The 14148-nt window shown below is 41.5% G+C and overlaps 1 protein-coding gene across 2 annotated transcripts in view; it reads right to left on the bottom strand.

Moving 5' to 3' along the window:
- Positions 1-14148, bottom strand: part of PLXNB2 (plexin B2) — a 335450-nt gene that overhangs the window by 158882 nt on the left and 162420 nt on the right. The window contains exon 3 of one of the 2 annotated variants that reach the window (XM_063134078.1): positions 2429-2494. The exons of the other annotated variant lie outside the window; for it this stretch is intronic. The gene's annotated coding sequence lies outside the window, so the exon portion shown is untranslated. The remainder of the gene's footprint in view (positions 1-2428; positions 2495-14148) is intronic. 2 annotated transcript variants of the gene reach the window in all.

Raw genomic sequence — 14148 nt, 5'->3', positions numbered from 1 at the left:
CTGTACAGTTAAGTTCGACATGCTTTAGAACAGGGTAGGCAACATATGGTACCAAGTCACTTTCATGCACCATGAACTGCTGAAAAAAGGCAACATAGTGTATATGGAACATTACCTCATGGTGACTGAAATGTGTTTGAATGTGTTATAATGAAACTCGATAGGACTACAAAGAAGCAACTAAAAGTGAGGTTCAAGTTGTCCTTATAACATTTATCGGGAACTTTGAAGGGATTATTCATCCACTCCATCCCTGGCCTGCCCCAGCTTTTGGGTTTAACAATTACTGAATTACAGCAAATCTGGAAGAGAACTTTCTTGTGTTTTCTATTGTGGCTCATCACACAATTGGAAATAATAGAAGTAGTACCAGAAGCAGAAAAGCAAAGGGGTATGTTGATCACATCCACCATTTGGATAGCATCATCAAACAGATGATTTTCTTGTTGCGTCACGTGGACTATTAGTGAACAGGTGGCTTGCAGAAATTAGATCTGCTCAATCACTATAGCTGAAAACTATGCAGATACCCAAGTGCCAGAAAAATACCACACAAACGCTTTGTCCAGACAACCAGGCCTTGATCGCACTAACAAGGGCTCTGTTTGTGATGATACATCTGGGACAACAAGAAAGATGAATGTAGGAGCACATGAAAAAATTGTTCTTAATTTTTCTGGCATTCTCCTGATTCCATAGTGCTAAATGTGGGAGAGGCAAAGCTAACTACTCATGTATCTGCCCTGAAATAATTTACTTTGAACTCTAATTGTGAAGACTGCATTAGCCAGAGAGTCCCACCTTTCTGTTCTTTTTAAAGGGGGTGAAGACTTATTGTTCTTAACAGGCCTGTTTAGACAACACACTAAGTCACGGTTAGGGCGTTTTTGTAGCAAATAGTTAGTGAGCATATTTAAACAGTAGCTATGTAGCTACCATGGTATGGAATGGTTCATACATCAAGCTAAGCCATAATGTTGAACTCAGAATGCTTAACCACCATGGCTTAGCATGTCAACTGAATGGAGTTTGAAAGCATGTGGACATGGTTAAATTTCAGACGTAAAAAGTGGCTGAGATGGGGAAAGAAAACTGTACAGGATTTCCATGGGTTAGATGATGACAACTTCATGAGATTCTTCCCATAATCAGCAGAATTATGCAAATTAAGTAGGTTTGGGGAGATCTACTTAATGTATTTGGATCTCACAATTCAGCTGTTAATAACACATTGCCATGTTTGAACATCACTTTAAGACATGATGAGCAAATAAGCTACTCACAGTTTGAAAATTATTTGAAAATAAACTACTGTTATTCTCCATGAGATCAGACAAATAAACTACTGCACATAACCCATTAAACTACTGTGTGTAATCTGAGTTACACACTCCGCCCCCTGCCCTGATGCCCACCCACCTACCCCGGCCTAGCAGTGGCACTGTTTCACCCATTAACAATATCATAACAACCTGTTTTAACTTTCCACAATATCCCAATGAGAGAGGGAAAGGTTCATTCAGCGCTTCCAGCATCACTCCGACAAGGGGGTGATGGCTGGAAGTATGCAGGATAAGTACCACACTTCATACACAGTTTCCCTTAGTCAGGATGCACCCAATGCATCATCAAAACTCCATGCAATTACACACAAAGTAGCAAAAACTCTAGACCCACCAAAATAGGGGTGGTGCAGATAAACCCTTGGAAGAACATTGGGAGTTGTAGGATGGCTTGGCCCCTAGGCATTGCCCGAGGGGCTATAGGATCCTGTGGATTTTCACTTCCAAGGCAGCAGATAAAGCTACAACCTCATAGATGAAAATGCTGGCTCAGATCTTCACCCCCACTCCCCTTTCAGCTGACACAGAAAGCTCCGTTGCAACTTCTCTTCGAGGTTGGTGTCACAACCTCAGATGAGAATGGGGAGAGGAAAAAGGGAGCAGGCTGGTGGGCAGGGAGGGGATGGAAGGGAAGAGAAGACTAGGATCCACTGTATCCCTGGTCCTCTCCAGCCCTAGGCCCACCACTACCAGCAAGACTCTATTAAATGGGCTCTGACACCCATCTAGTGGGAAAAAGCATGATGCAGAGGTCAAAATAGCCTCGGTTGCTCCTCCCAGCTGATTGGTGTCAGCCCAACAAGGCATAGGAATCACAGAAGACTCTGTGATCAAAGGCTTCTATCTAGCAGGTGACAACCCAATAGCACTGCACCCTAAACTTATGTTTACAAACATAAGATATTTGTAAAATCCCAAGAAATCCTTAATTGTCTTCCAAATAAGACATTTATATAATTTCTCCTTAGAAGGACATATTTTCTACCATTCTGAACCAAAAGGCTACTATCAGTTTTTTAAAATATGAACATCCATTGGCAGCCTCAGAAATCCAATCAAGTTTTACAACAGGGAGAAGTACTTACGTGCTCTGGTTCTTCTTTCACTTCACTTTTCCCCCCACAGATATATTCTGCCCTTTTTGTTTTTACCTAAAAAAAATTGAAATGAATAGTTTTTATAGTTCACTGTATGTCATAGACCTATTTCTTTTCTCAGGCCCTTCAACCCCCATTTTGCAAAACAGAAATAAAGTATGTCCTTATGCAACAGAAGCCTTAATGTAAAACTATTCAACAAGGCCTTGCTTTAGGAAGCTATTTTCTTTTAAACAGCTAACTAGGGAGAAACTACACTTTAGTGCAGCCTTCCTCATCCTGGAGCCCTCCAGAAGTGTTTGACTACAATGCCCATCACTGGGGCCAGCTGGAAAATTACAACTCCTGGCCATTTGCTAAGCTGTCTGAGACTGATAAGAGTTGAAGACTAAAATATCAGGACAGCACCAGGTTGGGAAAGTCTGGTTTAGACTATTGCTTATATACATTCACTATTTATTTCTAAAAGACTTACAATAATGGGCATATGAGATTGTAACCAAGATGTCTGAGTCATAACAAAACTACAATTTAAACCACAACTATATATCCAATACCCGTTTTCCTTCTGAAAATGTTTTTATACTGTCCCATCTGGTAGTTTGTGCAACAATATTCTTTAATACTTGAGGGTTGTTGTTTTGTTTGTTTCAATGTTTACATCAAGCATCCAGAAGTATGTTGGATGCTTATTTGTGTTTGCAGCCAGCTAATAAAGTAATAGTTTAGGAAACATCCATAGTAGTGCTAGTAAAAGATTCTCTTCTGGCTTTAGGCATTCAAATTGCAGCAAGCATCTTGGGAAACAGTGGCTCAGCACATGCTGAAAGATTACCTTACAAAACATGAGCGTCAGCCAAGTGGACTGTCTGACCTCTGACACACTGAAATAGCCCCAAGTCAGTGTTTCACACAACACTGCCATATTCTTTACATTATAGATTTCTTGAAGGCAATGGATGAAAAACACAGATGGCACAGCAACCATTAAATTATATACGCAGTCCAGCAAGTCTAAGGACTTTGGTAACTGGAAGATTTACTTTTGACTAATGACTTGGAACTTATTTTTCCTTTGGAAATCTACTGTCCCACCACACTATACTGCCAAGAATATTTTATTCTGACAGGAAGAAAATTAAGCTGATGCACAGTCAAATCACAGATGGCTTCTTTAACAGATATTTGAAGAAGAAGGAGGAGGAGGAGGAGGAGGAAGAGGAGGAGGCTGCATTTGGACAACATGATAGTCAATGGTGGGGTAATAATCAACTTGACAGTTGTTTATCTAGGGGGTAGTCCTCACGCAACATGATAATAATCAACAGTGATGTGGATTAGGATCAGTGTTGAGTTGAATATTAGTCTACTCTGAATTGCCTCGCTCTTCCCCTGCTTCCCCCCCCCAAGTCTTCCCACTAGTATCCCATCAGCCATTGTTGCTGAAAACCTATCCTGCCAGTCGGACTAGAGCGGCAGTTGCCGCTTTGACTGCTCTTGCCTTGTGAGATAATAACCAATGGGGGCCAAGGAAATAACGAACGGTGCTCTCCACACAACACAAAAACCATCAGTGGTTCAAATAGCCAACTCTGTACAGCACAGGTTGTTAGCGTTAGTTATTTTGGTCAAATAACCAACCTTTGGTTAAAAAACACTTGCCACACAACACAATAACCCCACAGTGGGTTAAATAACCAACCATCGACTATTTAATCCAACATTGGTTATTGTGTCGTCTGAACCCAGTCATAGTATAGTAGTAGTATTTTCTAGAGTACAAGGATCAAATAGCTAGAACCCTGCAAAATAAAATCTACATTCTTTGAAATCAATTTACACTTCTAACTTAAGTGGCTGTTGTATTTTGCTACCTATACAGGTCAAGTATGAAGTGAGATAGCTGTCTCCAAATCAAATGGACCATGCCAGGGAGCCACATTCAATTGTAGCTCCCCAAAACATTCTTACTGAATCTTACTAGGTATTTGGAAGGGTGCATCTCCCTTCTACATCTCTGTTTAAACAGATGGCAAAATAGAATTGTCATATAAACAGTGAATTGGCTCTCAAAACGGTAAAAATGATTTTTTTAGAAACTGGAATGGTTAATTAAAAATATGACAACATGGACTTTTTGTTAGATTTTCTGCTGTTGGACTAAGGTTCATAGCCTACCTCTTAGGGGATAAGAAATAACTAATTGTGCTGCTTAATAGAGGTAGTGGGGAGAAGTGAGTGACAAAACCTCATCACGGTATAGCTAAGTGCCTGTGACCCTTGCACACCGTCAGTGGGCTGGAAGCCACACCGTTCCATCGAAATACTTTCTGGCCTACTGGGTAATTCTAAAGGTGAAAGGAGAAGCCCCTTTATTCAACTCTTCATAATCTGTTGCTCCTGTGACTTCCAGTGAAGCTTACATTATTATTACAGTTCAGTCGCAGATGACTACATTCAGTTTGCTTTCAATTTGGAAAAAGACATGTAAGGAGCCAACTATGTGAAACATTCTATAATTTCCCTTAATTTAAAAACATACACATCTCTTGCAGCACCTGAAGAGAAACTGATAGTGGATAAAATTAAGTTGTATGAATGCGAACACAAAAGAAAACTCATATAGAACCCTCAAGCTGCCTTCCCTAACTTGGTGCCTCCAGATGGCTGGGAATGATGGGAGTTGCAATCCAACACATCTGGTGGGCACCAGGTTGGGGAAGGCTGCTTTACAGTCATACAGGCTAATTCATCAGCTTGTATTATTATTATTTATTTATTTATTTATTTATTTATATAGCACCATCAATGTACATGGTGCTGTACAGAGTAAAACAGTAAATAGCAAGACCCTGCCGCATAGGCTTACATTCTAAGGACATGATATGGTGTGTCTGTGGTTTCTGACAAATTTAAAGGGAATTAGGTGAAAAAAAATGGTTGAAAATCACCCTAAAGTGGTTGCAGAGTGCATATTCTAGAATAGCCTTAACCAACCTTGTGCCTTTTGGACTATGACTCCCAGCATTCCTGACTATTGGCCATACTGCCTGAGGCTGATGGGAGTTCAAAACATCTGAAGAGCACCTGGGATGTGGAAGGCTGTGCTAGAATCTGTAAGAATATATATATATTCTGTCCTCTAATGAGAAGTGAACCTTCCCCTCCCAACATACTGTACACAGGGAGGTTTTGACATGGGGACTACCATGGGGACATGGTCTGTTAACAGATATTAAGCCAGAGTCCCTGAGTTCAGATGTAAAGGGTGCAGTCTGGCTGACAAACAAGCCAGGATCTATGTTCCGAAACCAGTATGCAAACAAAGAGGAGGGGAAAGGGAGAAGGTTGCAGCCCTGATGCTTATTCACAGCTTCATAGACTATATGGAGTCTTGGACAATTGTCTGAACTGGGCCAACCTGACTGAATTAGTGCCACTGGCCTGGGGACACCTTGTTTGTCCATATTCATCTAAAATGGGGTTGAATGGGGAATGTGTGGCCCTCCAGATGTTGTTGGTCTGCAGCTTCCATCAGCCCTAGCTACCATAGCCAACGGTTAGGGAGTTGCAGTCCAACAACATCTGTAGGACCAATTGTTCCTCACCCCTGCTCTTGACAATGCATTTACTGCCTAGGATCGGGTTTGCGTTTTGGGGATGTGTGTTTATGTGTGTGTGTGTGTGTGTGTGTGTGTGTGTGTGATAGTGATTTGGGATGAACCAATGATCCTCATGGGATTTTGTGCAAGACAGGAAAAACAACACTAGCTCTATTGTCTCATTTAACTACTACTACTACCAAAATAAGCACACTCCATAATTGTTTTACCTATACCCTATTTGCAGCCCTTAAAAATCATGTGGAAAAAGAAGAGATGGATAGGACAGGAGGAATTAAAGGCACCACTAAAAGCTGCTGTTTCCAGATAACTTGGTGGAGGATCATAAGGAACCGACGCTGTCTTACATGGAAATGTGGGCAAGTTTACATTAAATAAACTGATAGAAAAACTTGATGAAGGCACTTAAGAGACTACAGAGAGACATCAGCAGAAGACTCTTTTTTCTGCACTGGCTGTATTCGGACTTACAAGCATATGGGTTTTGTTTGTTTTTTATAAAACTTTTTTTCCAATTGCTGCATTTTTAAAAAATATATAAAACTACAGCCATTAACTCCTATTTCAGGAACAGAATATGTACCCAAACTGTCCTCTCACTATTACTTTCCGATTATAGGTAGCGTTTGAGAGCTTGCTACCTCAACATACAACAGTATTTTTTTCTCTTACATTCGCATTCATCTTCTTGTAGGTGAAGTGATATCACAGACACCATATTAGCTCAGGATCCCCTCTCTCTTATCTCAAATATCAATCTGATGGAGCTGGGATTTGAAATAGAAATCCCCTTTCTAATAGGTGAAACTGATTCCTTGCAGTTCCAGCATCAGGGAGGTTGAACAATAACTGGTTTTAAAATACTGAGCAGAGCTGGAGGACACTGTTTTATGGAGTATTTTATATGACGTCTCCATCTCCCAAAGCATTTTATTGCGAAAGTGCACAGAGTGCCTTTGAAACTACATTTGTCAATTTTTTAAATGTGCAAACCATGCAGCTAACTTCTCTTGCTCAGTGAGGCTAGTGATGGTTTTCACAGGCAAATCACCTCCAGGTGATCCCTACCTACTCTCAAGGGCTGGGTCTGCCCAAGGGGACTTTGGATTTTTGTTTCTTTGAACAGCAGCTCCCCCCACCCCACCACCCACCCCTCAAAGTCCCAACTGATATGTTGCAAACTACTTCTGAAACATTTCTGGGAGGTTGTTGCTTGTTTGATAAGAATAAGGGACAGTTCTCACAAAAGAGTTTCAAAAGCAGCTGCGAGCAAAACCTGAAGGATGAAGAAACTAGAGTACAAATAATTAAACATTTGTGCCTTTTTTTTTTTAGGTAACTTAAGCAGAAAATACATATAATAAAAGAGGTCAGCTATTTGATATGTCCATGCTAACAAGCTGTTCTGGCACTGCTTTTAGCAGCAAAGAAAAAACAAAAATCTATGGCAACCTATATAATGGAAAAGTAAACAGAATAACTGAGTATTAACTTAAAATCAGTTTACTCAGATTTGTTTTAGTACATTATGCAAGTGTTAATACGTAAGAGTAAAAGGGAGATGAAGTTGCATTGAAGGAAGCATACCCTCCAGTGACAAACTATGAAACAGATATTTAGGGTGCTATCCTATGCATGTTTATACCGAAAAAAGGCCTACAACACCCAGCATACCCCAGCCAGCCATGCTGTAAGCTACTTTTGAGGCTAAATATGCACAGGATTGTAGCCCTAGAGATTTAAACTATGGGTATTATACAGTGGTGTGGTCTCACTAGTGCTTTTGATGTTGCACTAGGGTAAACCAGAGTTTGCAAACATATGTAGTACAATGGGGAAAAGCAGCCATTTGCGGCCAAATTTCATTAAACTTTGGCTTGGTCTGCACTAATGCAACATCAATAACACTAGTGGAAGCACACAATTGGATCTGTCCCTGTTTGCCTTTTCTTCCACCAATATCAACTGCTGGCTAGATTACACTGACATGACCAACTAGATTAATCAGGAATTCCTCTTTTTTTTTTTTTTTTTGCTAAATCAGGAAAGGTACACCATTTCTGGTGAAATGTGGGCTCTTTATTATGAAACGTCAGCCCATTTTTTCCATTTCTGCCATGAAAACAAAGTCATTCTATAAATCACATTACTGCAATTTTGGAGAACTGCATTTCACCCCTTAGCAGTCTGCAGTACAATTACTGCAATCCCACAATTTGGACATTTGAGAATCTTAAGATCACTTCCCCATGGCTAAATGTACAAACCAGTCCATTCTTATGATTCTTTCTACCACCAGCCCAATTCCTGAAACAAGCTCCCTGCACCAAAGGATAGGCACGTACATTTGATATTCCCCCAGCATGCCTTATTCCTTTTTAATCCCATAACACAGAGCTCATGCAAGGTGTAGTAGATCTCATCTGGAAACCTGCATTGCCTCTTGATCACACTGCACACTGTAGCATAACTTCCAGCATATGCTGTAATTTCTGTATCTAGCCTTTTAGTCTATTTATTCAATACAATTTAGTTGAGTACTACTCAAAATTAGGGTACCAAAAGATTTATGCTTTTAAGAGTCCATTTTCTGATTAGGACAGAAAATTTGTGAAAATTTGGCACTTTCAGGCACAGGGCTCCCAGTATTATCTAGTGAAATATTTTTGCATCCCTCCCCACAGCACCATTTTCCTGTGTTAGGCAATAACTAGCAAGGCAGGGAGGGAAGGGACATTTAAGGACAGAGTGGGGTGGAGAACTGACTTAATGCAAAGAACGCAGTGAAAAGGAGACAAAGTACAAATAATGGGCAAAATGACAGTCAGTGACAGCCAAATCAAGAACCACCTCAGTGACGAGAGATAGTGGATGAAGGGGGACTATGGTGAAATGGCAGCTTACTAAAAACATGTAGACAGCTGTGATTTTGTATTACATATTTTTTTTCCAAGATAGAAGGTGATTTGAAGCAAGCACACAAGTTTAGCTATTTGCTGAGAGAGAGCCTTCTCCCCTATCAACCTGCCCGGTCACTGAGGTCATCCGAGGGCATGCTCCTCCTGGTGGTTCCAGATAGACCTACCCTCTGATTGGAGTCCACCAGGGTAAGAGCCTTCAGCATGGTAGCCCCCCTCCTATGGAAATGCCTTACCCCACACCCGGCAAAGCCTGGGCATGGGGAGGGTAGTTGCAGGTGAGGGTGGTGTAATGAGGCGGGGAGGTCAGCTATCGGCTGCCTCCGTTGGCGCCACTCGCGAGGGGAGGGGAAGCAGGCTATAAAAGCCAAAACTCCCCTCCCATCAGCCTCTTTTTGAATGGGAAGTGGTATATAAATATTGTAAATAAATAATAAATAAATTGTGTGAGGTTGGGGAGTTCAAAGCCCGTATTAGCCATCCTAATCTATAGAAGTTATTTTGCAGCAGCTGAAATTGTTCAAAGGAGGAACTTTAAATAAAGGATGGGGTGGAGTGGGGGAAGAGTTCTCTCTCTCTTTCTCCCCCCTCCCCAGAACCACTGAGAGAAATCCAATAGGGATTAGGAGACTTTTACTGTCATTCTCCTTGTGTGTAAACTCAACATGTGAGGATGGGGAGTGGAATGAACACACTAGCTCTGTCTGACACACACACACTGCTGTTCTTATCGTCCTCTATACATGGGGGTGACTGTTTGCAGAGACAAGTACCTGTAGATGCTCTCCCCAAAATTTTAGAGCTTATAAGGAAAGTTTATAACAAAACCAACACGATTTATTGAGAACAATGAAAAAAAGGAATGTTATGAGGCAATATATGCAATTATCAACTGAATGGAATAATATTGTGAATTACAATGGAAATATGTATATGAAGACCTTCTTATTTTCCCAGTATTTTAGCAATTGACTACCTTTTTGTCCCAGCCGGTGCAAAGTATTGGGATAAAAAAAACACGTTTCATGATACAGGGAAACAAAATTAAGTGGTCTTCTTTTGCAATCACACATATGGCTGTCTTTGGGAAACATTTTACTTCCCCAAGATGCATTTGAATATGGCTTAGGGTAATAAAACACCTCCCCACAAACATTTATGCTAGTTTTTTTGTTTCTGTTTAAGATGGCTATTGTGATATAGACTGTCATATTTTTACCATTTTTATAGGAATAGTCAAACAGAAAGGAATGAAAGTGAATGTATCAGGGGGAAACGCTCTCAAACAAAACAAACAAAAAGTCTCATTTCATGTGAAAGCTAAGCAATCTTGGATTTTTTATTTTTGTGTGTGCGCTCCATTTATATTAACAACTTCTCGTGACAGGAAAGCAGTACTTTGGTGCGGTTTCCTTTCCAAAAGAACTGCAATGAAGGACGAGCTGCTTTCTGAAAGGAAAGGGTTAACACACTAGGGACAGTCTGTCAAATTCTCGTAACTAATTTACTCTTCCTGTAGGCACGGAGGAAATCCACAGTGGCCACAGACATTCCTGACTCCTTTCAATGGTGCTCTTTGTGAAATGAATGTTAATGGCGATCCAAAGTGATCCAAACCACAAACAATAAAAACAGTTTAAAAAGTGCCTCCACTGAAACGCCATGAAATCTTCTTCTTTACCGGTTTTATTATTTCTTACTTGACTTCCTATTCCCCACTTTTCATTCATAAGTCATTTTTTGTACAATCAGAATGTGCTTTTCTGCATAATGTTTATCAGCGGACAAGGAACACATTAGTCATCAGTTTACAACTAAAGAAAATCAACTGGAACGGCATTACTCACAATCTACAAAGTCTGCATTTATTGTACTGAAGAGTAGGGAAAAGAACTCTCTATGTACTATGCTACAAGTCTGTAAACACCCCAAACCCACACAATAAAATTGAATCCATTGTTTTTTCCTGAGTGTGTGTGTGTGTGTGTGTGTGTGTGTGTATAAGAGTGGGGGAGGGATGCACAAACCCAAAGTTGTTTGGTTAAAGGCAATATATACTTTAAAAATGTATCTAAGGCTTTCTATCTAAAGCTGTATCTGTTGCATTTAAGCAGTTGAGGGAACAGAAGGTGAGCCATATTGTTCCAATGAGACATCACACAAGTAGATGTTCCTCTGTACAAATACTCCCTCCTTGCAGAAAACTAAATGATAGGGGCAAGCGTTCTCAACCTAGTGTTCTCCCCAATGCAGGGAGAGTTGGGGGTGGCATCATAGTGAGGAACATTCCATTGTGAGCTCTTTCACTTGCAGAAGGAAGTGGCATGGCCCAGCTTCTGGCTCACCACCTCATCTAACCTTGGTGAGAATTCAGCCAAAGAAAAGCCTGAAAGATGCCTGAGTAGTCCCCATCTCAGTATCTAGCCAAGGATCACTTTCTAAAACTAGTAGTATGTTTGTTCAGTCTCTGTAGTACAGCTCTGTTTACTACACAAGTTAAAACTGTTCCAAGCACTATCGATCCCTAAAACCTACGAGCCAAAAACAGACATTTCTTTAAGACAGCAATCCTATGGTCTCTGTGCAAGCTTCCCAGGAGTCACAGGATAATTCGAAAACTACCTTCCAAGGTCAGAGCACTCTGACCTCGGAAGGGGGCGTCAGAGGGCCAACCTCTCCTTCCCCATCCGCTTGCAGCCAGTGCAGAGAAAACTGTGACCTCTGCCGCCACCACCATCATCGCTGCAGGATTCTGTCTCGTTTTTTGGAAATTGAAACGAGAGAGGAAATTGACTCCGGAGAGGCAGGAAGGGGGCATTCCGGTGGGCAAGGAGGGGACTAGAGAGGCAAGGATATGATTTATCCTGAACTTCCTCCAGCTTCCTTCGGCTTCCCTCTGAAGCACCCTTGCTAGATGGGCTGAAAAGCCTGTCTGGCAAAAACTCCAAGATCAGGGGGCAGGGAGGCAAAGACGGCTTCAGCCTAGCAGGGCCTAGGAATATTAGAAGCCTTCCAAGCAGTGAGGGTCAGTCCTTAGGAAAAAAGGAAGGAAAGGAACCTCTCGTGCAAGCACTTGAGTCATTGCTGACTCCTAGAGGGATGCCTTCTTTTGCTGACGTTTTCTTGGCAGACTTTGTAGCGGGGTGGTTTGCCACTGCCTTCCCCAGTCACAGTTACCTTTCCCCCAACTAGCTGGGTACTCATTTTACCGACCTCGGAAGGATGGAAGGCTGAGTCGGCTGCCTGAGAACCAGCTTCCGCTGGGATTGAACTCAGGCCGTGGGGAGAGTTTCGGCTGCAGTAACTGCCGCTTACCATCTGTGTCTAGAAACTATTGCTTCTTCTTTTTTGGCTTTGTTTTTCTTTAAGAGTATGCGCAGGGGGTGCTGAAGTAGTTTTAAAACATCCTCCACCCCCACCATGATCCTGTTCTGGACTGGGACTCCTGCACCTACTCTAGACTAAAGACTGAGACTAAAGATGTAGGGGTGTGGAAGATTTTTATTTATTATTATTATTTTATTTATTACATTTCTATACCACCCAATAGCCAAAGCTCTCCCAATAGCTCTCTCAACAGATGTAGCTGTTGGCCAGATTTAAAGTCATGACTGTTTTGGCTCTATGGCACATCATAGTACAGCATTTTGAATCTTGCACATCAGTATGATGGGAAACAGGATTTGTTTGCTAGATGCTTCAAAACATTTTCCAGCAAACTTTAATTACATAATGGTTAACATATAAAGCAATTCATTCTAACTCTTCGGGGGCCAGAAAGGTTTCCAGCTTCTAGACTAGCAATGTCAAAACATTTTCATTTAACAGCAGCAGTTTGGGTATTTCACACATTTACTGTTGTGTCTTGTTATCCATTCATTAACATAGCTTTTGCACATTTGGTATGAGTTATAAACGTATTTTCACTTGCAACAACTTGAGAGTGCATGAGAAGGGAAACCTACACAAAATCCGCATTAAAGACCAAAAACAGACATTGCTTTAAAGGTAACAGTATAGCTGCTAGCTATGTCTTTCTTCCATTTTTACTCTGGAGTAGGTGCAGGTGCCTTGACTAGGGCCTTAGCTTTTGCCCTCCCTTCCCCCGCTATGGGCCTGCACCTGTAATTTCTATTGCAAAATTAAGCAAATGGATCACTATTTTGCAGTAGAAATTGTAGGTATGGGGGGAATTTGGATTTTTAAAGTAATGTCTGTTTTGGCCCATAGGGTCTGGATGTTAGGCTTGTTTGTGTATCACCTAGTCTGGAAGAGAAGCTCTAGGTTTGTGGATATAGGTGGTGTTATTAATAGATTAAGTCTATGGCATTCTTTCTGAGCTATTTCATTCCACTATGTCTTTTAATGAAGTGATCTTGAAGGGAAGTGTAAGAAGATCAAAGAAGTAACACCAAGACCTTTGGGAAGTTCAAAGCAATACATTAAAATTGACAGACTGTATATCTGCACACATACTAATGCCTAATTTAGTTATTTCCTTCTATTTCTCTTTTAAGTAAAGCCATGGACTGGAAGTGTCAGTTACTTTCCTGATACAAGAATGTACCTTAAGGGAGTAATCCTACAGCCCCTAGACAGAATCGCAGTGGGGGAGGCAAAGAATAATTCAGATTTCTGGATACAGGGTCAGAAACCGTGGATCCAGGAATCTGCACTCCTTGCTCCCTCTCTCCCAGAGCTGGTGTGGACAGAACCACACTGGCTGCCCCTCTGAGCTTGCAAAAGCATGTCAGGCAGGGAGGGAACTGGGGTAGCTGGGATATGACATATCCCAAGGCCTCCCCAGCCTCCTTATCTTCCACTTCTACATGTTCCAGCTAGACGGGCAAAAAAGCCCATCTAGCCAAAATGCAGAGAGGAAGGTGTGCAAAGGCCAAGATCACCTCTGCCGCTTCTCCAGCTCTGCATAGGATGCCTGTAAGTCTCCAAGTTTGGAGGCTTACAGGCATTGCCATGGGATTGTGCCCTAAGGTGACTTTTTATGAAGGTTGCTTGGAACCACACCTCTATGTGCTAGCCATGCAACAGCCCAGGACAACTGATGCTTATTAGTTCACTATACAGATCAGCCCCACACTGTTTTTCCTGATGCATTCCTATAGATCAGGGATGGGCAACATTGGACCCTCCATATTTTGAACTGCAA

This window comes from Elgaria multicarinata, chromosome 9, assembly GCF_023053635.1.
Source record: "Elgaria multicarinata webbii isolate HBS135686 ecotype San Diego chromosome 9, rElgMul1.1.pri, whole genome shotgun sequence".
NCBI classification, from domain to species: Eukaryota; Metazoa; Chordata; class Lepidosauria; order Squamata; family Anguidae; genus Elgaria; species Elgaria multicarinata.
This window is presented reverse-complemented; position numbering and strand designations above follow the sequence as displayed.